Source organism: Thermobia domestica, chromosome 6 (genome assembly GCF_964235325.1).
Source record: "Thermobia domestica chromosome 6, izTheDome1.hap1.1, whole genome shotgun sequence".
NCBI classification, from domain to species: Eukaryota; Metazoa; Arthropoda; class Insecta; order Zygentoma; family Lepismatidae; genus Thermobia; species Thermobia domestica.
This window is the reverse complement of record NC_137459.1, coordinates 279,310,340-279,336,995: the sequence shown is the minus strand read 5'-3', so window position 1 is coordinate 279,336,995 and position 26,656 is coordinate 279,310,340. Positions and strand designations below refer to the sequence as shown.

At 34.3% G+C, this 26,656-nt stretch overlaps 1 pseudogene; it reads right to left on the bottom strand.

Annotated features, from left to right (window-relative positions):
• Positions 1–21,342: 21,342 nt before the first annotated feature.
• On the bottom strand, positions 21,343–25,988 carry LOC145688554 (NADH-ubiquinone oxidoreductase chain 5 pseudogene; annotated as a pseudogene).
• Positions 25,989–26,656: the final 668 nt, after the last annotated feature.

Here is a 26,656-nt window from a genome sequence, read left to right as displayed (position 1 = left end):
GGAGAAAGTGCGTCAGAACTGGTATCAATGATACTACTTATACACTATGAAAAAACTGATTTTTCAAGTCTTTTGTGAGAAAAAATACTGTGAACTGAGAAACCATAACCTTTTCCATATTGTACAGGGGTATTTTCCTGCGAATACACGTTTCTCTTGGAATGCGTTGAAAAATTAACACTTGCAAGAATACTCTCTTAGTTTAAGTATATTTTACACACACACACTAATTTCCCCTCACCTCGAACTGTTTCAATTTCCTCACTGACAAACACTTTACCATTTTATATCAAAAAGATCAGATTTTCCGTTATTCTGACAGAGCGGTGCTTGAGCAATTGACTAGAAATTCAAACTCCGATTAGTGACAATTTCACAGTTATGTTTTATTACAAGTGTAAACTCTTTAGTCAGTACAGAAGAGGCCGTGAATCGTGTTCAGAGTTGATGACGATGGATTTTGGTGAGTCAGAATAGGTCACAGTGGAAGAGAGTGGTTCATGGTGGGTGGTGGGTCACGGTGGGTGGTGGGTCAGAGTGGGTCACCGTGGGTCGTGGGTCAGAGTGAGTCACGGTGGATGGTGGGTCAGTGGGTCGTGGGTCACGGTGGGTGGTGGGTCAGTGGGTCGTGGGTCAAGTTTTCATTGACCCACGCCAACTCTGATCCATTGACAATGCCACACGAGACATTAATAGTCCAACGGTGTTGAGCATCTACTGCCCTATGCCAACGATGATTGACATCTGACCAGTAGTGACAGTTATGCTTATTGAGTTCACCAGTACTGCGAAATGTAGCTTCGCCCGAAAATATGACGTATCTAAAAAAAAAAAGGAGCATTTCTACACGTTTTCCGTGCCCACTGACAAAACTCCATACGGTGTAACTTGTCGTTTGCAGTAAGGGCTTGAGTTAGAGTTATATGATAGGCACGGTGTTTTACCTTTTCCAAGAGCCTAATGGCAGTTCTTCTAGGTGTCCCTATTTCCCTCTCCATCTGCCTACTACTAATATGGGGATTGATGTGAATTGATGCTAAAATAGTTATCATTCGTGCATCATTGTCGTAGTTGCGAGCTGGCCTTACTCGCATCAGGCGACCCTCACAGACTCTTACTTCAATATGTCGGATCACTGTATGGTTTGGTGGCCGTCGATCTGGATAACGTTTTTTGATATAAAGCAGCAGCTTGACGATAATTTTTGCGACATTCACCAAAAAATAAGTAACATGTCAACAATTTCGTTTGGAGTATAATCAGTCATATTCTTATGAACGACAATGTTTCAGACAGTCAATAAAAATAAAGTAAGAAGTACAACTACTACTAATACTAATTTGTAGAGATAATAAGAATACGTACGAAAAAGTGTTTGTCCGCCAGTTGCATAAGCAGCCACTCTACACATTTGCCTTTGTCAGATCTGCTACTAACAATATATCTCATTTAACTCATTTAAAAGGCTTCGTCTGTAGAAGTTTGGTTCGAAGCTTGGAGGCAGCATGTACTGTACCGGTGTGTGTGTGTGTATTGGGCACAAGTGTCTGTTGAACCAATGCGAATGGGGGTGCGTCTGCTCTATAACTGCGTTCTACACGAGGATTCAGAAACAACGCTAATAACCGCAATTACTACGAAAGTTTTTGTGTACAAAGTACTGGTACTTCGTTACTTCATAAGTCAAACAACATTGTTTTATTTATTTTGATTTCTGATAACTATATTTTTCAGATGGGTTTGAAAGTATTGCTTGGAGCTTTAGAGCTCATGCGCAATGTGCTGTATCAAGAGACTTGAATTTAGTTTATCACGTTTAGTCATCTAAAGCTCAGGAGGATTAGAGGAGCACGGATGAGGAAAGTCAGCACCCGTGGCCTTTTATAGACGGTTCCGTTCTGACATTTTTCTAGAGGAACTAAAATAACAGGTACTCGCACTCACAATGTCCAACCGGACAATCGTTCGGGCGTACGTTTGACCTACCGAATGCTGTTTGGAAAGCAGACTTCAGGGATAGAGAATTGGTGCACTGCGTTAATGCGGATGGCCACAGTTAACTTTTGATTAATTATTAGCACGCATGTCATATTGTGAGCTTCAGGGCTGAAACGGTGTGTACGTATATCCCCGAATTGCTTTCCGAATAACCAGCACGCATTGCATTAAAGTTTCTGTGGCGAAGTAGATTGGCAAATTCACACGTTTGTAAGTTCCAGCAACTGCATGATTCGACAACTTCTTTCGTATAACGCTCCTTCTATTTTCGCATCAAATCATACTCAGCCATACAGATATGCGTTACCATTCACATAAAATTTCACCTTTTTTTTAGTCACTACAGCGTCATCCTTACAAACAAATGTTTCAACCACACCATACCTATTTGAAGTGTAGCCTTAATTTTCGAATTAAAGTAGAGTTCTGATTTGAACTGTCACAGTTACTTTCCACCCCACTCACATACAGAGCGCAGGGATAGATAATTTTGCAGGGCTTGGATTTTTCACTATACATTATGGCAATTTTACTCTAACATTTTTACCTCTGTTATATCATTCTCGAGCCATGAAATACCGTATGTGGCTTTCCTATTTAAGTTTGGTTATTCTCATTTATCTCTAACCGTATTCATACTATGGGCACTAGACGTTTTCTTAGACACAGTCACCATGTCTTGGCGATCATTTTGAAAACGGTGTCGAAAATATTCTTACAGAAGCTGTTTAATATTCCTTTGTCTATCTAACGTGATGTTACTCGCTTCAAGTTGCTATTTGAGATTTTCCAGTTGGCCCGGGATACCCTTCAGTTGGCCCTTGGAGTCACCCCGACAACACCTCTCGATGTGTCTTACGTCATTTACCTACTCCAGTTTTTCTTCTGTTGATTTTACGTCAGCTACTTACTCCAGTTTTTCTTCTGTATTTATCTCCAATTGCTTTCATACTACGGCTACTACACCTTTTCTCTGACACGGATACTATGTTTCAACGTCCTTTTGAGAACAGTGTCATTTCATCTCAATCGTTTTCTCCTGCAAGATGTTTGATTTTGCAAGATTTATCGAACGAGATACCACTCGACTCATGTTACTATTTGAAATATTGAAGTTAGCCCCCAAGAGCCCTTCAGGGAGGCCACTGGGATCACAGGGACCATACCATTCGATATGCTCTATGATGTTTACGTATTTCAATTTTGTTCCATTCATTTATCTTCCATGGTTTTCATACTACGGATACTGGAGTTTCCGAACCATTTCATGGCGGACATTTTGAAACCGGTGCTCCATATTGAACATCTTTTAATACAGCGTTACTTAGTTTTATAAGACCTTTCGAACGAGGTATTACTCGACCCATGTTCCCATTTGACATTTCAAAGTTACCCCCGTTACCCCCATTTGCGGGAGGGGCACTTTTGAGGGAATTGGGTTTCTCCCTTAGCAATATATAACGTGTACTTCAAACATTTGTTCTATGTTTTATCATTTTTCAGATATTTTCCTGGATTGATTAAAATGGCCAACCCTATATATATATATATATATATATATATATATATATATATATAGTATGACCAACTTATATTTTCCTCCCGTGATTTACACACACTGATTTAGGTAGCATTATCATTCATTATTTCCTCAGTTACGCCCTTCCTTCCGTTAGTTGTGTCGTCTAGGAGATGAGTTGTGTTGTGCAAGCGATTGTGAAATATTCAACACTAGAACGATTGTTTATTATGGAGTCGTGCATTCTTTTTAAGCAAACACAGAAGTTTTTCCTAGTTGGTCTGTCCCAGCAAAAGGGAGCATTCAAGACTTGGTGCAGTTCTGTAGCAAATTCACAGACGAATAGGAAACTCTTGTAAAAGTTAAAAATGTAGGTTTCTGTTCGAGCCGCCAAATTTGTAAAAGTTGAAAATAGAGAAATGTAGGGATGGCCGTTTGGAGCTCCAAATTTTGTAAAGGTAGGGTTTGTGTTCCGGCTGCCACAATTTATATCATGTGCACCGCCATTGAAGTCTCCGTTCCTTGAACTAAAATTGTTCATGACTCGATACGCCACTGTTTCCGATCAAGATATGACGTCAAAAAAATAGGTTTGGCATAGAAGTATCGGACTTCGAAGGATACCGTGATTTGTCTGTGTTTCGAACCCACGACCTTCAAAAAATGCTCTGTTTAAAAAAAAATGAAGATTGATTTCACGGTAATGGAGATCATATCCATATCCATTATTTCAGAGCTTTAGGAAAACAAGATCACCCTAAATCGTGAGAGCAAACGAAAATTTTTTTTATTCGCATCTGTATCTGTGTATTCACATGTTGCAGTGCTGAAAAAGAATCTTGCTCTAATTTCTGGTTTGTATGGACGAACTAGACTGATTTTCGCTTTCCATGAAAATTAAATAATAATAATAATAATAATAATAATAATAATAATAATAATAATAATAATAATAATAATAATAATGTAAAAAAAACAAATATCTTTAAATTAAAATTTTGATTGAAAGTCATGAAAATAAGTTCAATTCAGTCCATTGTAGATAGAGTTGGAAAATTGCCTACATTGCCGTATTAGTTTAGCCTAACAAACCCTTGAAAAACAAAGTATTATTGAGGTGAGGGATACAATTCGTTCATAAAAGAAAATGTTCACGAATTTGAGTTAACAATATAATAAAAGATTTAATGAGTAAGAAAAAAAGTGTTTAAAAAATCAAGCATGACGAAAATTAACACTGAATCTGTAATTTATAACAACAAAGATGAGAAATAAGGCATAAGGCCTTAGCACTGAAATTAAATTAAGTAAATTACATTTTTTTCTTTCTTGACCTATAGCTTGAATGGATTATAATAAGTAATCTGACATACATAAACAAAGTAACGAAATTGTTTTTCATGACCAGTCCTAGGTGAAATTTCTGATTCGTCATCCTAACATAATGAGTTTTCATAATCCTGTATAATACACAAATGGTTAATTTACAACCTGTCATTGAACAATACTTATTCACTTGATATTGGATGATAAACATATGGTTAACCTTGATCAGCTGATACTTTATGATTAATGACATTTTCAAAAATTTTGAATTTAAGAATGCTATAGTTTTATGGAATCTGAATTTAAATACATACGATTTAGGTTGAGTGAAAATTAGAAAATAATCCAGAATAATCTAGAATACGTGGAATAAGGTGAAATAAGTCATGACTTTGGAGATTCAATGAGAAACTTTGAAACAAAAATGGACTGACGTAATGAAAATAAGCAAGCCTATGGCTGGCTTCTAATCGTTTATAATCATAACTGTGATTGATAGATAATTACACCACATATGAAATTTAATGCTAACATAAATAACAAGAATACAGCATATATACATATATCAATGCGAGTAGTGTTGTTATTTAACTATGCACAAAATATACACACATATAGCTAATATGGAAATATACCAAAACACAAACATATATATAGTGTTAAACTAACATTATTAACACTATAAAGGATAGAAACCGATCTGGCTCACGCCGATCTGAACTCAGATCATGTAAGATTTCAAAGGTCGAACAGACCTATACACTAAGCTTCTGCACCTAGATAAAATCTTAATCCAACATCGAGGTCGCAATCTCTTTTGTCGATATGAACTCTCAAAAAAAATTACGCTGTTATCCCTGAGGTAACTTAGTCTAGTGATGAGCGCAAGAGTCTTGGTCTTGCAGTTTTTGCAAGAGTCTTGCATGCAAGACCAAGACCAAGACCAAGACCAAGACCAAGACCAAGACCAAGACCAGGAATCCCGATGCAAGACCAAGACCAAGACCAAGGGGTGCAAGACCAAGACCAAGACCAAGACCATACCTGCAAGACCAAGACCAAGACCAAGACTCTTGCGCAAGAGTCTTGCACAAGTACCGGCTCCGTGGTAGAGCAGTCACATGTGGTTATACTGGTCCCTGGTTGGATTCTAGCTTGCGCCACGGGAACTATTTGGGGGGCAAACACCATGTGCGTGGGTTTTCTCGGGGTTTGGTGTTTCCTCCTACTTTCTTCATTCCACCATTTCATTCATTTCTCATCATTACCGTCTCCCTTAGCTTCGATGCATAATCGTGGGACGTTAAACTAGATATTTCGTTTCGTTTCGAAACATATTAGTGGTGTTTTTCTTCCAAAACTAAAGAGAAGTGTAGTATTGAACATTGGTAATACCGTACACCATAGGTGTCGACTACATGGGTATGGCCTTGGCTCCGGGACTCAAGCATCCGTTGGAAATCTTTAATCTGTGCTCATAAAATTAATATCGAAATAACATTTTCATGACATTGACGAAAACTTAATACATGTGACCGCAAGTTTGATTCCATGGGCGTATGCTTATACGTTGAATAATTGTTTATCAATATAACTTTCAGCCTCCTTAGGTATACGGCATATCGAGGATTGAACGATATAACATTATACCACAACAATAAATCTATATTATAAAATTGAAAGTGACTATTTTTGTGACTGCTAATCTCTTGAACCAGCCGACCGATCTCGATCAAATTTCAACATAGATGGAGTTTGGGCCTGGAAGTGTTTTCATCATTTCACTTTGACGGTAAAACTTAGGGGAAGGGAGAAGGGGGAGTTATAAAATAATAAATAAAACTTAATAACTTGAACCAAACGAGCAATCTCGATCAAATTTTTAACATAGATGAGGTTCAAGCCTGCAATGTTATATGTCAGTTCACTTTGACGGAGCAACGTAGGGGACGGGGAGATGTACAAAAATCAATATGAATAAAAATAAAAGTGACTAAGTTTGTGACTCAATAACTCTTGAACCGATCTCAATCAAACTTTTAACATGTGTGAGGTTCTTAGAGTTTGTTTCACTTTGATATTAGTGATAGTAATATATATATATATATTATATATATATATATATATATAACTTGATAATTCTTGAACCACCCGACCGAACTCGATCTTATTTTCAACATAGATGAGGATCGGACCTGAGATGGTTTCTGTCGTATCACTTTGACGGTGCAGTTTAGGTGAGAGGGAGAGGAAAGATATTTAAAACTGATCGAAAATGATCGACATTAAAATGGAATCTATACTTTTGGAGATCGCTGAGGTAAACAATGATACTTCCGGTGCTGTTTAAATCGAAATTCAGCCTCGTAACTTGGGGGAGAGGGAGATACATAATAATGATCAAAAATGACCAAATATTAGTGCCGAACCCGTAATTTTCGGAGTCTCTGACACGAACAGTGACTTGTGATGCCGTTTAAATCCAAATTCAGCCCCGCAACTTGGGGAGGAGGAGGGGAGAGAAACATAAAAAAAAATAATCGAAAATGACCGATATTAGAGAGCACTTTATTAATAGTAAAAAGTGATTGACTAACGAAATATATTATTATTATTATTATTACCGGTATTATTATTATTATTATTATTATTATTATTATTATTATTATTATTATTATTATTATTATTATTATTATTATTATTATTATTATTATTATTATAGTTTAACCCAACGAAGTGGGTACTTGATGCTAGTAATCCATATTCACAAGTGAGACTTCAAATAACTTGGAGTTTGATGCCGTTATTTTGTGTTTCTAATACAGGTCAACAGTTCCGGTATTTATATAAATTGAGTTTACACAAAAAACATAGACAGTTGAGTCGTTTTCAGTTTTCACTCAAATTATTCTAAAATATTATGAGGTTTGATTATAATAATTATTATTTTTATTTTCTCTCCATCTTTTTTTTTTTTTTTGGTAAATATTGCTAAACATATCATCATCATCATAATAGCTATTCTGGCATTATTGGCAGGTTATTTCCTTCAACAGACAAGGTTCGACGTTCGGTGGTCCTCAACTAGTCTCTTCGTCTTGTCGTAGTAATTTTCTGTTTTAATACCTTCTACTAGTCTGCTTCACTCCCTCCCTCTCTTTCCTTCCACAATACTTTTTAGCACGTCCTCATAATACAGTTCCTCCTCAGCCGATATTCTAACCAGTTCCTCTTCCTCTCCTAACAATATCTAGAAGTCTTCTTTTTTGCTCCTACTGCTAATATTTCTAACACCTTCTCATACTTTTTCGTTCAACACAGCTAATTCTCTCCTTTTTTTTCCATGCCCATGTTTCGAAAGTGCAATTTTTTCATTGCTTTTGCGTAATGTGAATGTTTCTGCCCGATAGAGTACATATTGGAATCAGTAAAACAAAGTTTCAGTATTTAATTGGAAGTTAGTTTAATACAAGGATTAGCTAATCGTGGTTGAAAAGAAAAATCTGACGCATTTAGAGTGTAAAAATAATTTTGCTATTCATGGTATTTCAATAATCTGTGGCGTCTAATTTTCTTTCATGCGTCTCAGGGGTAGCCTCCTCAGTTTGAGAACCAGTGGAGTGTTGGATCAGTTAAAAAAATATAAACAGATTACGAAACGTTGTGATTTAGGCATATCTTATAAGTAGTGAAGCATGGGCACTCATTAAAAAAATAAAGGTCATCAGCTATGTTATACAGTATCATCATACTTACACGACGTTAAATTATATTACATTTCGAAACATACATTGTATTTTCGTTACTACTGGTGTATTGTAGAGTTTATTATCCCTTATATCCATAGTAAAATTTCCCTATGAAAAGCTTGAGATTTCTTAAATGCAAGACTTGCAAGACTTTTGCATGCAAGACCAAGACCAAGACCAAGACTGGGTGTGCAAGACCAAGACCAAGACCAAGACCAAAGGTTCCAGTGCAAGACCAAGACCAAGACTCGATGTGCAAGACCAAGACCAAGACCAAGACCACCCCGGTCTTGGTCTTGGTCTTGCATTTGCTCATCACTAACTTAGTCTAACAATCATTAATAAAGGATCATAAAAATACCTAAAAGTAATTATACAAAAAAGAGTTTATTTTATCTTCTTGTCGCCCCAACGCAACAATTAAATAGCAAATTCAATTACCAACTACAAAAATTACTACTTAAATATAAAGATCTACAGGGTCTTATCGTCCTTTTAAATTATTTAAGCCTTTTCACTCAAAAGTAAAATTCAATATTACGAATAAAGACAGTCTTCCACTCGTCCAACCTTTCATACAAGCCCGCAATTAAAGGACTAATGATTATGCTACCTTCGCACGGTCAAGATACCGCGGCCGTTTAAAGCCTCACTGGGCAGGTCAGACCTTTTATTTTAACAAAAGGACATGTTTTTGATAAACAGGCGGAAGAAATCTTTGCCGAATTCCTTTAATCATCCTCTCCAATATACTAATAACACCATTATAAATTACCTTAACTAATTTAAAGCAAAAGTACAGTAATAAATTAAATGTAACAAAATATGATAAACAACTCAAATAAGTTATAACAAAATTACAAATGATGGCTACCTCTAAGCCCACATCTTTCATTTAATATAAAACCACATTATAAATAATACAAATAAAGAGCAAATTCCCCTTACTATTACTCGCGACAAAACTACAAAAAACAAATCTACAACAAGTCTAGCCTCAGCTGAATTAAATTCAATTCCTGCACAACCAGATATAATGGAAACCGAAAGGCATTTCACCACTAAAATAAAATTTACAAATAGTATGCTACCTATAATATCATAATATTTTAGCTCTTTCCATTTCGGGAAATAATTATATAATAATATTATTTAATGCTCCCTGATACAAAAGATACAACATGTCATGTCTTCTTCCCCTCAAACAAAATTTCATTTATTTAAACATTCCCTTACGGTACTAATTAACTATAATATCAACAAATTAACTCTATGCCCTATACAATAACATCAATTAAAGTTGATTCACTTAAGAGGGAGAAGGAGTGCGTCACAGCGGCCGGAATATTGGTGTTCAATTTAACATGGGATCTCAACCATTTTTTAGGCAAATCACGGTTTCATTTCGTTCTTTCGCAAAAATGTCTCAGTAGCGCACTAAATATGATGCATCTCATTTTAAAGGTGCAATTTGAACGCTGTGCGTGATATTTTCTTCTTATAAATACAGATAATTATAATCCAAATTCCCATAAGAAAATGATCAAAATCAGACGGAAAAGTCTTCTGTTTTTTTACAGTAAGGAAAAGAGCTAAAAACTCCGGACTTTTTTGAGAATGGAGTACAATCTTTGTATTTGTGCGCTACTGTACTATTTTATCGCTGTTTCCAAAGACATCCATTTCACAATCGATGAGAAATTATATCCTTCATAATTGAATCTACAGAAATCAGAAATCTGATTTTTTCGTGTTCACGTACTTGGCCGTATAACTGCTAGATGGCACTATAGTCATTCCTCATCCCCCTTTCCTTCTCAGCGGGAGCCAGTCCTTTTGAAAATCTACTTTGAACTTCTTAACAGGGGCGGGAGGAAGGAAATCATTGTGAAGAACGGGAACTTCAAACACGAGGAATGGCAAAATTTATGACCTCTTTGGTTGATGGTTTCTGTTTCAGCAGTACAGTGTGTTTGTAGATGGTTTCTGTGAGAAGAAGTAATTTGTGTTTGTAGCGATAAAGTCAACCTTTCGACAAAAATTTGTGAAGGAGAAGCCGAACCAAAGTCTTCGTTTATCTATTCCAAGAAAGAAATGAAAACTTCCTGCAGGCTAAGAATATACATGCAAGAGAAAAAATAAGATACATTATTATAATCTTTAGGATAGATTAATTCCCGAAATATTCTTTGTTTACCTGTCAAAAAATCAAGAATAATATGGTATAAAGCTCTTTCATCAGCTTCCATCGTACAACATACTAGACACACACATTTATATACATACATACATGTACATATATATATATATATATATATATATATAGTGGCGGATCCAGGATATGATCAAGGGAGGAGGTAAACCATAGTTTGCCTCTTTATCCAGAGTAAACAGGATTGAAGCCCATTTTATCCAGTGTATACCTGAGCGTCAAGGGGGGGCCTATAGCCTCTATAGCCACCCTTGGATTCGCGCCTGTATATGTATACTATTTACAGTGCCGGAGTTACGTGTAAGCGAAACGAGCTATAGCTTAGGGCCCCGCTCTCTTGGGGGCCCCAAAATCTAAAGAAAAATTGGATTTCTAAAATATAAGAAAATTTAAAAAAATAAAGTAAAATTTATATATACGTAGCAACAGTGCTTCCTGCTGTGTAGCCTACGTTCGTGTAATTAATAGGGCTCCTTCTACCAGTCTGCTTCCTAAATTATCTCTAGTTTCTTCATTGCTGTATGTAGGGTGCGTATGTTCATCTGGACACATAAAGGACCCCATTACCTTCAACAGCTTGGGGCCCACTAAACCTAAATCCGACTCTGACTATTTATGCATGTTTGCTCCCTCTTTTTTCGAAGCAGTGCTTCTTTGATATTGCTTCCAATTTCGGCAGGTTTTACCAAGGGGGGAAGAGTCCTTACTCATTCCAGGCATTCAAACTAGGGACTGGACTACTTGCTTCCAACATTCTGTCCCCCATGTTTCCCGGTCTGAATCAATTGTCTAAAGCCCATAAAACATTCAAATTCATATGTAGATATTCTCATCAGTGTCGACACCTAAATATTTCTCAATCAACGGTAGGGGTGTTTGGTATCCTCAATCTGTCTCCCTCTTATTAGCGGAGCGGTAGTAATATTCGGTAGTAATTCTTTTAAAAAAATGTTTTTTAATGTATGTAGTAACGCATAGGAAACTAAATTTTAATATACCCTAGTAGTATAGAAACGTACCATACGGTACCTTACCAAAATAAACACCCTATGCCAAGGACGCAAACATTAACAATAATAAAAAAGGATAATAATAAACATTTTAAAGATATTCTTTCATTAATCAAGTCGCACTTAAAAGTTTAAAAAAAAAATGTTTATGCGTGACTAAAAAAAAGGGATGCGCTCTCATATAGGCTTACAGTTACTTTATAAATTCTTAAAATGACGCACTCCATTCTTTTTATTTAGTCTTGCATAAAGAAAATTATTTTTAACTTTTTAGTGGGAATTTATTAACAAAAGAATGTCTTTAAAAGATGCCTTATCATTTTTTTAATTCGTTGGACACCTTTTCCAAATCCTAAAGTGATATGCAACCAGGGATACCAGGGCTAGTTAAAGGCTAGTATTTATTTTAGGATAAGGAAGTTGAAAATAAAAACATATTAAAATTTGCTTTTAAAATAAATAGATATATTGCAAAGTATGAAAGTAAGAATGGAATATTGTATTGTCACCGGACTTACATCGCTCTGCAACAGTTCTTAGTTCTATGACGTCAGGAAATAAGTTCAATTTATACGAACACTTATTTAGTGTTTGAAACAAACACCTGTTACATCCTTGTACACTCATGTCCAAAATGATTGTCGCATTTCTATAACTGTCTTCTTGTAAAAATATCATGTAATAATGATTTTGCAGGAGACTTTTAATACTGATACTATGTGTACAATCGGGAAATATATGTGGTAAATTTCATAGGAAAATACAGTAATTATAAATACGAAGATTAGAATGAGTAAAATAAAATGTTGCTAAATTGACACGAAAGTTTTGTTTTCGTTTTATTGTTCTTATTTACTGCTCTTTTGACAGGAAATTTGCCACATACATGTCTTTGCCGATTGTACGCATACTAACATTATAAGAAATACCGGGTGAATTCGTTATCAAATTATATTCCTACAATAACATATTTATAGACATGCGACAATAATTTTGGACATGAGTGACACATCTTTTAATTCTATTGTTAATGAAGTGGTCTATTTCCCCCAATAAAAACCAACATCAAGCAGGGCATGTGCTCCCTCCTGTCCTTCTAAGCCGGCCCCCAAGGCTGAATGTAACATTGCGGCTTTTTCCTGTTATAATAGGAAAAACTCACGATGGTCAGCAACTGGTATCGAACCCAGGACCATTCGAATGTGAAGGCGAGAGAGAGGGTAAATCTGGTGGTCATATTTTGAAAAGAAAATAAGGAAATGGATTCCACTAAAAAAATGATTCACATTGTCAATACATTTCAAATCTTTGTCTGGGTTTTCTGCCTTTCAATTCCAAGTTGTTGTTTTTTTTTTAAACCACGAAGGCTCTAAATAAATTAGAATATCGACTCTCCCGTGTGTGTGTGTGTTTTTTTTTTTAATATTGGCATGGTTCTTCATTTTATATCAGATTCTTCCCGCACTATTCTGTTATTTACCATAGGTAGAATCCTTTGAGAAAGAGACAGGCGACAAGTGCTTTAGTTCTCTATGGTATGTTTGTGACCGTTGTAGATATTTGAGTGGCTCTCTGACAGGGAGCTGACGGCTGATATCATGTTAGTCCCTCTTATTTATTTGTTTCTTCAGTTCTGTTTCTCTTTTAGCCAAAAAGAAAAGAATTTCACTCTTCTGTCCCATTTACAGCCGTAACCATCCCCCTCCTACGCTGTCCAACTTTGACCACATGCAGGGGAAAACGAAGGAAAAGGACGGGTGCATTTGCTTTGACGGCATTTCAGCGACAACCCCATCTGTTGCCAAAATAAGGAAACATTTTGCACTGCGATATCTTCGATTTGTCAAGGTCACTTGACTCCCGCCGGCTCTTAATCTCAATATAAAAACCATATCTATATCTATATCTATCTATCTATCTATATATATATATATATATATATATATATATATATATATATATATATATATATATATATATATAAGTACATCCTTCAATCAAAATAATCTGAATCGCACAGAAACCTCCTCGATGTAAACGAATAGCTCAACTAACAAGCTCTATTTTGTTATTAATTCAATCTAGGTACACCTTCCGATACACCCACTATGTTACGACTTATCTCACCTAAACAAATGAGAGCGACGGGCGATGTGTACATATCCTAGAGCCCTACTCATAATAGCAATATAACTAATATTACATTCAAATCCACCTTGATTAAATAATTTCATAATAAAATTCGTATAAACATTCTACTGTAATCCATCTCATCTTACTAATAGGCTGCACCTTGACCTGAAGTCTTCCTCAATACAGATAATGAAGGTTTCTAACCTCTCCTTAATACCTTCAACTACGGCGGTATACAAACTGCCAACAATAGTAAGTAAAATATATCGTGGATTGTCGATTACGGGACACATTCCTCTGAACAGTCAAAAATACCGTCAAATCCTTTGAGTTTCAAGAATATAACTACTATTACCCAGGTATTACATTTTACATGAAAAAATAATAGGGTGTCTAATCCTAGTTTAACAAATAATTTCATAGCTTCAAACATAGAATTCATTATTTTAAATAATAATTTCACCTAAAAATAAAAAGACAAAATCCTATAAATTAAATTTATAAGTACATCTTAACCGTCAATAATTCTTCCCTTCAGCCCCCTCGTCTCACCGCGGCAGCTGGCACGAATTTCGCCGGGTCTTCCTAAACCTTAACTGCTTCAAACACTAATTAATAAACAAAACCAAGTACTGCGACCAATTATACTTCATCACTTACCTTTAAGATAAATAGCATTTATTTCTTATCCGGAAGGTTACATGTACAACTAGATAAACAAGAGAAGAAAAGCCAAGATAATACTTTATTATTAACTTATAACGCTAAAATAAATAATTATTAGTTATATATTTAATCCAATTGATAAAAATTAGTATTAATTAAAACCTATTCCCCCCTTGTCTAGGATACAATTTTGTTTTTTCCCCCTTCAAACAAAATTGTATCCTATACAAGTATATTTATTTTCTCCTTACACATATGCTGTAAAAACTAGCATATTTTGGATACGTTAGTCTTATTAATATACCTTTAGCCGGTATCTCAGGCTAATTAAGAGGATTTAATAGATTTTCAAGTTTTAATTATTATTAATATATATTATTTCTAAATTTAATTATAACACAATACTCATCTACTTAAATTCTCGTATACTTCTATAAATAATTATTAAATAATAAGATGCCTGATTAAAGGATTATCCTGATAGGATAAATCAAGTACTTCAATATACTCTTATTACACCTAAAAGAATTAAACTTTCACCTTTGATATCAAAAATCAATGTGCATCGTACACTAAAGCGTAGAAAGATAAGCTAAGATAAGCTAGTGGGCTCATACCCCGCATATGAAGATTACTCTTCTTTTTCTAATGCTCACTAACCCTAAAACTCTTTTATTCTCTACAACACTTGTGTTAGGAACTCTTATTTCCGTAACTTCCTCATCATGATTTGGTACTTGAATTGGTCTCGAAATTAATATCCTATCATTCATCCCCCTAATTTCAAAGACCAACAATCAACGTCACACCGAATCTGCTCTAAAATACTTTTTAGTACAAGCTATTGCAAGATCCTTACTTTTAATAGCAATTATTTTACTTTATATAGGACTGCAAACTACTTATTATTTAATCACTATTTCCTTACTTTTTAAAATAGGAGCAGCTCCTCTTCACTTCTGTATGCCCGAAGTAATAGAGGCTATACTCTGAATAGACTGCATTATTTTAATAACATGACAAAAATTGGCACCCCTTGGCCTACTTTCCTACAGCCTAAACCCCACAAATCTAATCTATCTAACCTTGATTTTATCTTTAGTAGTAGGTTCAATCGGAGGCCTAAATCAAACATCATTACGTGAAATCATAGCATTTTCATCTATTAATCACACTGGCTGAATACTCATAGCCCTTCTACTAAGTGACATGGCATGATCCCTCTACTTCTTATTTTACGCCTTACTTTCAATAATAGCAGTCACCCTTTTCGCAATAAACAAAATATTTCATATTAATCAAACTTTCTCTAATAAAATTATGGTAACAACAAAATTAGCTATCTTTACTAGTCTTTTATCTTTAGGAGGCCTTCCACCATTTTTAGGATTCTTACCTAAATGAATCATCATTATAAAAACTGCTGAACAAATATCATTTATTATTCTCACCCTGATAGTAATAACAGCACTAATTACCCTTTTCTATTATATGCGAATTGCTTATGCTGCTTTCATTATTAATCACTATAATCAAACATGAACATCTTTAATGAAAAAAAGTCAAGAAATATCAATTAGATCAATATTCATTATTATTTCATTAAGAGGCATAATTATTTTGCCTTTAACTATCAACATCCTTTAAACAAAGACTTAAAAGTTAAAAAAAGAAGAAAAAACTAATGGCCTTCAAAGCTATAAATAAAAGGCAACCTTTTAGGTCTTAGTATATATTAACTACTACTCCGGAATTGCAGTCCGACATCATAAATATTGACTATAAAACCTAATAGGAGGTTTATTAACCATAAATAGATTTACAATCTATCGCCTAATACTTCGGCCACCCTATTTAATTTCAGTTGCAACGATGATTATTTTCTACAAATCATAAAGATATTGGTACAATATACTTGATCTTTTGGGGCTTGAGCAGGAATAGTAGGAACATCATTAAGTCTTCTCATTCGAGCAGAACTTGGTCGACCAGGTAGCTTAATTGGTGATGATCAAATTTATAACGTAATTGTTACTGATCATGCTTTCATTATAATTTTCTTCATAGTTATGCCAATTATAATTGGAGGCTTTGGTAATTGGTTAGTGCCTTTAATACTAGGAGCACCTGATATAGCATTCCCTCGCCTAAACAACATAAGATTCTGATTATTGCCACCTTCATTAACTCTACTATTAACGGGAAGAATTGTAGAGAGTGGTGCAGGAACTGGATGAACTGTATATCCTCCTCTCTCCAGAGCCATTGCTCACGCCGGGGCCTCTGTTGACCTTTCTATTTTCTCCCTCCATTTAGCTGGTGTATCCTCAATTCTCGGGGCCGTAAATTTTATTACAACCGTAATTAATATACGAACTCCCGGAATAACTTTAGAACGAATACCACTATTCGTTTGATCTGTAGTAATCACTGCTGTATTACTTCTTTTATCTCTTCCCGTATTGGCAGGAGCTATTACAATACTCCTAACTGACCGAAATCTTAATACTTCCTCCTTTGATCCTTCAGGGGGAGGAGACCCTATTTTATACCAACACCTATTTTGATTCTTTGGTCATCCTGAAGTTTACATTTTAATTCTTCCAGGATTCGGTATAATTTCACATATTGTAACCCAATAAAGTGGTAAAAAGGAAACCTTTGGAGTTTTAGGAATAATTTATGCAATACTGGCAATTGGATTCCTAATATTTATTGTTTGGGCTCATCATATATTCACTGTTGGCATAGACGCTGATACTCGTGCTTATTTTACCGCAGCCACAATAATCATTGCTGTTCCTACAGGAATTAAGGTATTCAGATGAATTGCCACACTTCATGGAGCACAAATAACTTACTCACCTTCAATCTTATGAACCTTAGGTTTTATTTTCCTATTTACTGTTGGTGGCCTCAGAGGAGTTGTATTAGCAAATTCATCTCTAGACATTGTTCTCCATGACACTTATTATGTAGTAGCACATTTTCACTATGTACTATCTATGGGTGCCGTATTTGCTATCATAGCAGGACTTATTCATTGATTCCCCCTATTTAGAGGAACAACAATAAATCCTACATGACTAAAAATTCAATTCTTAGTAATATTTATAGGAGTAAACATCACATTCTTCCCTCAACATTTCTTAGGTTTAAGAGGAATGCCTCGCCGGTATTCAGATTATCCAGATGCCTACACTACATGAAATATAGTATCAAGTATTAGCTCATTCCTTTCCTTCGTTGCCGTGCTAGTACTTGTAATCATTATATGAGAAGCCTTCGCAAGAGCTCGACCAGTAGTCTTTTCAGACCAACAAACAACATCTTTAGAATGATTTCAGAACCTGCCGCCTGCAGAAAATAGTTATGCAGAACTTCCCTTACTAACAAACTTCTAAGGTGGCAGATAAATGCATTGGGACTAAGCCCCAAACATAAGAATAACCATCTTCTTTAGAAATGGCCATTTGAAATCAACTAAGACTTCAAGATGCAGCGTCCCCTGTAATAGAACAAATAGTATTTTTTCATGATCATACAATACTCATTGTAACTATAATTACAGTTCTCGTGGGTTATTTACTAGCCTCCCTTCTACCAAACACATATATTAACCGCAACTTATTAGAGGGGCAAACCCTAGAGACTATTTGAACAATTCTGCCTGCTATTACACTAATCTTTATTGCCCTCCCATCCTTACGACTCCTATACTTACTAGACGAAATTCACCAGCCAGCAACTACTCTTAAAACAATTGGACATCAATGATACTGAAGTTATGAATATTCTGATTTCTCCTTAACAGAATTCGATTCTTATATAGTCCCTATCAATGAAATAAGCCCTAATTCATTTCGTCTTCTAGATGTAGATAACCGCATCGTATTGCCTATTAATATTGACATTCGTATCTTAATCACCGCTGCCGATGCTCTTCACTCATGAGCTATGCCCGCCTTTGGTATTAAAGCAGATGCTACTCCAGGACGTTTAAATCAAGTAGCAGCTAATATTACACGCACAGGCTTATTCTTCTGTCAATGTTCAGAAATTTGTGGTGCAAATCACAGTTTCATACCAATTGTTGTTGAGGCCTGCCCTCATTCAGTATTTATTAACTGAATAACAAAAATAATACAAGAACTTTCATTGGATGGCTGAAAGTAAGCAATTGTCTCTTAAACCAATAGATAGTAAAGTAACAATTACTCCCAATGGAAAAATAAGTTAAATTATAACATAAGCATGTCAAGCTTAAATTACTATTCAATAGTATTTTTCTATTCCACAAATATCCCCCCTAAAATGACTCATATTATTTATTATATTTTCTTTGTGCTACCTTTTATTTGCATCTATTATATATATTAATTCAAATACACCTCATCCTTCCTTAGATAGCACTAACATTAAAAAAAACAACCATAAACTGAAAGTGATAATAAATCTTTTTTCAACCTTTGATCCTTCTACTTCAATTATAAACATATCATTTAACTGACTTAGAACAGTAATTGGACTTCTAATTATTCCAATCCCATTTTGATTCTTGCCGGGGCGACCAAGCATTTTATGAAATAAAATTACTCTAACTCTTCATAAGGAATTCAAAACTATTCTTGGTCCCACTAGTTATCAAGGAAGAACCTTCCTATTTATTTCTTTATTCTCCTTCATCCTATTTAATAATTTTATAGGCCTATTCTCTTATGTATTTACCAGCTATAGACACCTAACCTTTACATTAACTCTTGCTCTTCCCCTTTGAATAAGTTTCATAATCTACGGCTGAATTAATCACACTAAACATATATTTGCCCATCTCGTTCCTTCTGGGACTCCGGCTCCTCTCATACCATTTATAGTATGTATTGAAATAATTAGTAACATCATTCGGCCTGGAACCCTAGCTGTTCGATTAATAGCAAATATAATTGCAGGCCATCTCCTCTTAACCTTACTAGGTAATACAGGCCCTTCTTTATCTCTCTCCATACTTTCATTACTAATAATTGGACAAATTACCCTTCTAATATTAGAATCTGCTGTTGCAGTAATTCAATCATATGTATTTGCTGTCCTAGTCACACTATATTCGAGAGAAGTTACTTATGTCAGCACCACAAAATCACCCCTACCACCTTGTTGATCAAAGCCCTTGACCACTTACTGGAGCTCTAGGGGCCTTAATTACAACCACAGGTCTCACTAAGTGATTCCATCAATATGACCCTTCCCTATTCTTCCTAGGTATGATAATTACATTATTAACTATAATTCAATGATGACGGGATGTAACTCGAGAAGGAACATATCAAGGATTACACACTATACAAGTTACACTAGGTCTTCGGTGAGGTATAATCTTATTTATTATTTCTGAGGTATTCTTTTTCGTTTCATTTTTCTGGGCCTCCTTTCATAGTAGACTAGCACCAACAGTAGAAACTGGATCTTTCTGACCTCCAACAGGTATCGTTCCATTCAACCCAATACATATTCCCTTACTCAATACTGCAATTCTACTCGCCTCAGGAGTCACTGTAACATGAGCTCATCACAGATTAATAGAAGGTAACCACACTCAAGCCACCCAAGGTCTACTACTCACAATTCTCCTCGGCTTATACTTCACTGCATTACAAGCATACGAATACTATGAAGCCCCATTCACCATTGCAGACGCTGTCTACGGTTCAACATTCTTTATAGCAACAGGCTTCCACGGTCTTCATGTTATCATTGGTTCTACATTCCTAGCCACTTGTTTATTACGTCACCTTTTATCACATTTTTCTCCTACACACCATTTTAGATTTGAGGCTGCTGCTTGGTATTGGCATTTTGTAGATGTAGTATGACTATTCCTTTATATTTCTATTTATTGATGAGGATGTTAGCCTATTTAATGTATATAGTATATTTGACTTTCAATCAAAAGGATCATTTAAATGAAATAGGCAATTAATACAATTTTAACAACAGGTCTATTAACTATTATTATTTGCTTAATCGTTATAGCTATTTCAACTCTTCTTTCCAAAAAAATATTAATGACCGAGAAAAAAAAATTCTCCCTTTGAATGTGGATTCGATCCTAAGTCATCAGCTCGAATTCTCTTCTCATTACGATTCTTCCTTATTGCTGTAATCTTCTTCATCTTCGATGTAGAAATTGCCCTTCTACTTCCAATAACAATTACTATTAACAGCACTAATACATTATCCTGATCTCTCGTCAGACTAACATTCTTAGTAATTCTCCTAGTAGGCCTTTATCATGAATGAAATCAAGGATTTCTAACATGAGCCGACTAAATAGGATGGGATAATAGTTAAATATAATATTTGGTTTGCATCCAAAAGGTGTTGCTGTCAACTTATCTCATAAGTAGGAAGCAAACAATTGCACTCAGTTTCGACCTGAGCCTTTGGTCTCCTGACCCCTACTTGTTAGTTGAAGCCAAAAAGAGGCATTTCACTGTTAATGATACTATTGGGTTATTCCACACCCCAACTAAGGAGATGTGAATAATCAAGAAGAAGCTGCTAACTTTTATCTTTAGCGGATTGTACCGTTAACATCTCTTAATATAAAATAATATAACCCCCTTAGTATAAATATTACATTACCTTTTCAGGGTAAAAAAAGAGAGTGCTCTTCTCAGGGAGTATATTTAGAGAACATAATTTCTTCTTAGTATCTTCAATACTATGCTTTCAATATAAGCTATCTAAATACACAAATATAAAGAAACAGAGGAAAATTGTAAAGATTAAAAAAAATAATAAATACATTTTAAATAAATTATCTTGTGAATGTTGAATTAATATTGAACCGTCCTTAAAACTAGTATATATGCCTTGAGCACCAAGACATTCTCTCCACCCCTGATCAATATTATTATAATATACACCCCCTACATATAAAGGTAATTTAATAATATAATTTGTTGATAAATAAGGTAAAAATCATATACTTCCTATTATTGTAGAGCTAAAATAAAATTTCATGCACACTAAAATCTGGCCAATAGAATAACTTGATAATAAAATACCAACCCACAAACCTACTACACTTACAAGCAGGGCGCCTATTTTTAGGTGTAAAGGCTGAACAACACAATTAACAGTAGGAAAAATCAGTCAACTCAATGTTGCACCTCCTAAAATTGCCATCACTACCAATCCTAATATTCCTTTACATATAACCCAACCTTCGTTATCACAAATAGAATGAATATTAGCACCCCCAAAGCCCCTACCCGTTAAATAAAATCTTAAACGTACTGAATAACATACAGTTAAGCCCGTAGAAAAAAATAATAAGAAAAAGCTGACTACATTAATTAAAGACAAAGAAGAAACTTCCAAAATTAAGTCCTTAGAATAAAATCCAGCTAAAAATGGTATTCCACATAAAGCCAAGTTAGCTATATTTAGACAAGATAAAGTGAGTGGCATCTGACTTACAAGTGCTCCTAATCTACGAATATCTTGTGTGTCACCCACACCATGACATACAAGCATGTGTCAATAAATGAAAAGAAGCTTATACGGGGAATCCCATAGACAAAATTATTATTATAAGACCAAGCTGGCTTAAAGTAGATAAAGCAATAATCTTCTTTAAATCATATTCGTAATTAGCACCGATGCCGGCTATGAATATTGTCAATCCTGATAATAAAAGCAACACATCTCCTATATAAACACTCAATAAAACGTCTCTAAAACGAATTAACAAATAAACTCTAGCAGTTACAAGTGTAGAAGAGTGAACTAATGCTGATACTGGTGTAGCAGCAGCTATTGCTGCTGGCAGTCACGCAGAAAAAGGAATTTGTGCACTTTTCGTTATTGCTGCCAAAATAATCAAACTAGAAATAATAACTATCTCATTCTTATTTAAAACTCTATGCAAATAAAAGAGATAATTTCAACTTCCATAATTCAATATTCAAGCAATAGCTAATAAAATTGCTACGTCTCCAATACGATTAGAAAGGGCAGTCAACATACCTGCATTATAAGACCGCACATTTTCATAATAAATAACTAAACAATATGATACTAACCCTAACCCATCCCAGCCAAGTAGGATTCTAATTAAATTAGGAGAAACAATCAATAAAACTATTGAAAGAACAAATATTAATACGAGTATAATAAACCGATTAAGATACCGCCTGATCCTAGATATTGTTCACTGTAATAAATTACTATTCTAGAAATATAAAGCACAAATCTTATAAACATAAATGATAATCAGTCAAATAGAAGAGTTATAATAATTTTATTTCTATTAAAAGAAATAACTTCTCACTCAATAAATACACTATATCTATTGATTTAAAAACTCAAGCCTATTATGAATAAAATAATACTTATTCTATTTAAAAAAGCAAATCTAGTTACACAAATTGAAAAAGGTCAAACCATGGCTTAAGGGCAATTAAACCTTCTTTAGTTCCACAAACTAAAATTTTATTCTAAACTACTCAAGCAACTACAGCCATAAGAATCTCGGTCTTGCAAAAAGAAATTAATAAATTTAAAGGCAATCAATGTAGTATTAATAATAAATATTCTCGCACACTTCCTCCTCAACAAGAATATAAATTAGAATAAGGCATTCCATGTTGAGTATATGAATATAGATATAATCTATAGGCAGCTCTAAAAAAAGAAAATAAAGCTAACCCTAACATACTCAATCAAGATCAACCAACAATTTTATTTAACAAACTAATTTCTCCTAATAAATTTAATGTTGTCGGTGCAGCTATATTAGCAATTCTTAATAAAAACCATCACAACCCTAAACTCGGCATAAAAGATAGTATTCCTCGATTAATTAACAGTCGTCGACTTCCTAGACGCTCATAAGAAATATTTGCAAGGCAAAATAATCCTGAAGAACACAGACCGTGAGCAATTATTAATGTAAGAGCACCTCTAAATCCTCATAGTCTCATCGTTAGTAAGCCTATCAACACTAAACCTATATGGGCAACAGAAGAGTAAGCAATTAAAGACTTTACATCAACTTGTCGTAAACATACTAATCTAACCGATCAAATACCCACAACTCTAATACCAAATCAAATTAAATTTATACTTGCAGCTACATTTTCTATAAAATACATAATACGTAATAACCCATATCCTCCTAACTTCAATAAAACCCCCGCCAAAATTATTGAGCCACTCACAGGTGCTTCAACATGTGCCTTAGGTAGCAAGGATGAACCAGAAATATAGGCATTTTAATTAAAAAGGTAACAACTAAAGCAAAATATCATATATAATATGTAATTCCTAAATCTATTACACTTCTCATATTAATTATCAGTAAGCTGCCCTTAATATATTCCAAATAAAAAATACCGATCAAAAGTGGAAGTGAAGCAAACAAGGTATAAAATAACAAATATATCCCTGCCTGCACTCGTTCGGGTTGATAACCTCAGCCCAAAATTAAAAATAATGTAGGAATTAAAGAACATTCAAAAAAAATATATAAACAATCTAGAAGAAGAAAATCTCAAGTAAAGTAAAATAAGTAACAATAAAACTAAACTAATAAAGCTTGCACTGTAAAATGAACTTCTCAACACACCTTCTCTAGCCATAATTATAAGAATAACAATTCAAATACTTAATAAAATTAATGAATATCTCAAACTATCACTCCACAAATAATAACCCACCTCCCAAGGAACCAGCCCTATACTATTTCTTATTATAAATAAAAAACAAACTCCAATAAGACAAAACTGAACAACTCACCATAATTAAAAATTAAAACCTAAAGGTATTAAAAACAACATAAATATTAAATATTTTAGCATCGTAGCACAACTAAAGAATTCAAATAATCACCTCCATGAGTTCGCACAATAGACACCAAAATTTACAGTCCTAGGCTACCTTCACAAACACTAAAAGTTAGAAACAATAAACAAAAATAATTTTCAACATACAAGCTGCCTAAAGAATAAGTTAGAAGTAAAAAACTTATCAACACAATAAATTCAAGTCTTAATAAAACCATCAGTAAATGCTTACGCTGAATAACAAAACAAGCTATTCCTAAAATAACTAGAAAACAAGAAAACAAAATAAATAATATTTTCATAAGCTTTTATAGTTTAATTAAAACGTTGGTCTTGTAAACCATTAATGAATAAGATTCTAAAAGCATCAAGAGAAAGTGCAAACTTATCTTTAGTCCCCAAAACTAATATTTTAATAAACTACCTCTTGAAATTAAAATAACCTGAATATTACTTATAATTTTAGTAGTTTTAAGATTTATTCTAATTCAAATGTCTCATCCTCTATCAATAGGACTAATGCTTATTATTAACACTATTACTACCTGCTTAATTATTTCAAGTATAAGAGAATCTCCTTGATTGTCTTACATTCTATTCCTAGTTTTTCTAGGAGGTATGTTAGTTTTATTCATTTATGTTACAAGACTAGCATCAAATGAAATATTTACTTTAACACCTAACCTTTTCCTACTAATTTCCTTAGCTCCACTCCTCTTAATCCTTATAATAATTATTGACCCTCTTATGCTCCCAAATATAATTTCACTACCAGATCCACATCACTATACAACTAATTACCAAGAAATTCCCGGTATAAAATTTTATATAACATCAATCTTAATAAATACTATCATATTAACAACATATCTATTTATTACACTAATTGCAGTAGTAAGGATCACTTCATTATACCAAGGCCCCCTTCGGCCCTCTAAGTCATATGTCAACACCAATTCGCATACATCACCCTCTTTTTAAAATTGCTAACAACGCCTTAGTAGATCTTCCAGCTCCTATTAAAATTTCATATTGATGAAATTTTGGCTCTCTTCTCGGCCTATGCTTGATTATTCAAATTGCTACAGGTTTATTTATGGCAATACATTATGTATCAAGTATTGAATTAGCCTTCAAGAGAGTATTTCACATCTGTCGAGATGTAAATTTTGGATGACTTTTACGTACTTTACATGCCAATGGAGCATCTTTTTTCTTCATTTGTCTTTACTTACACGTCGGCCGAGGGATATACTATGGCTCTTACCTCTGCCTTCATACTTGAAGAGTAGGAGTCGCTATTCTACTACTAGTGATAGCAACTGCTTTCGTCGGTTACGTCCTACCTTGAGGTCAAATATCTTTTTGAGGGGCAACAGTCATTACGAATCTATTATCAGCTATCCCCTACCTAGGAACAATATTAGTACAATGAATTTGAGGGGGATTTGCCGTAGATAACGCTACTTTAAATCGATTCTTTGCCTTTCATTTCCTCTTACCTTCCATTGTAGCTGCCATGTCCATTGTACACCACCTATTTCTCCACCAAACAGGATCTAATAACCCACTTGGCCTTAACAGAAACCAAGATAAAATCCCCTTTCACCCCTATTTTTCAACTAAGGACACTATTGGATTTCTAACAATAATAACAGCCTTAATACTACTTACCCTTTGAAACCCTTACATACTAGGAGATCCTGAAAATTTCACTCCGGCGAATCCATTAGTCACACCAGTACATATTCAACCAGAATGATACTTCCTATTTGCTTATGCCATTCTTCGTTCCATTCCTAATAAACTTGGAGGGGTTATTGCCTTAGTAATATCAATCCTCATTTTAATAATTATGGCTTTTTTCATACTAGAAAAATACGAGGTCTACAATTATATCCTATTAACCAAATCATATTCTGAATTATAGTTAGCACAGTAGTCCTTTTAACTTGAATTGGAGCTCGACCAGTCGAAGACCCTTACATTTTAACAGGCCAAATTCTCACGGTTATCTACTTTGCTTACTTCCTATTTGTACCATATCTCTCCTTCTTATGAGATTTCCTACTAAATAAAACTTAGTTTTTTGGCTGAGAATAAGCATATGTTTTGAAAACATACAACAGAGCAAAGCTCTAAGAACTTATTCTCAATTTAATACACTTAAATTAAAAGATAAATAAAAAAAGCTT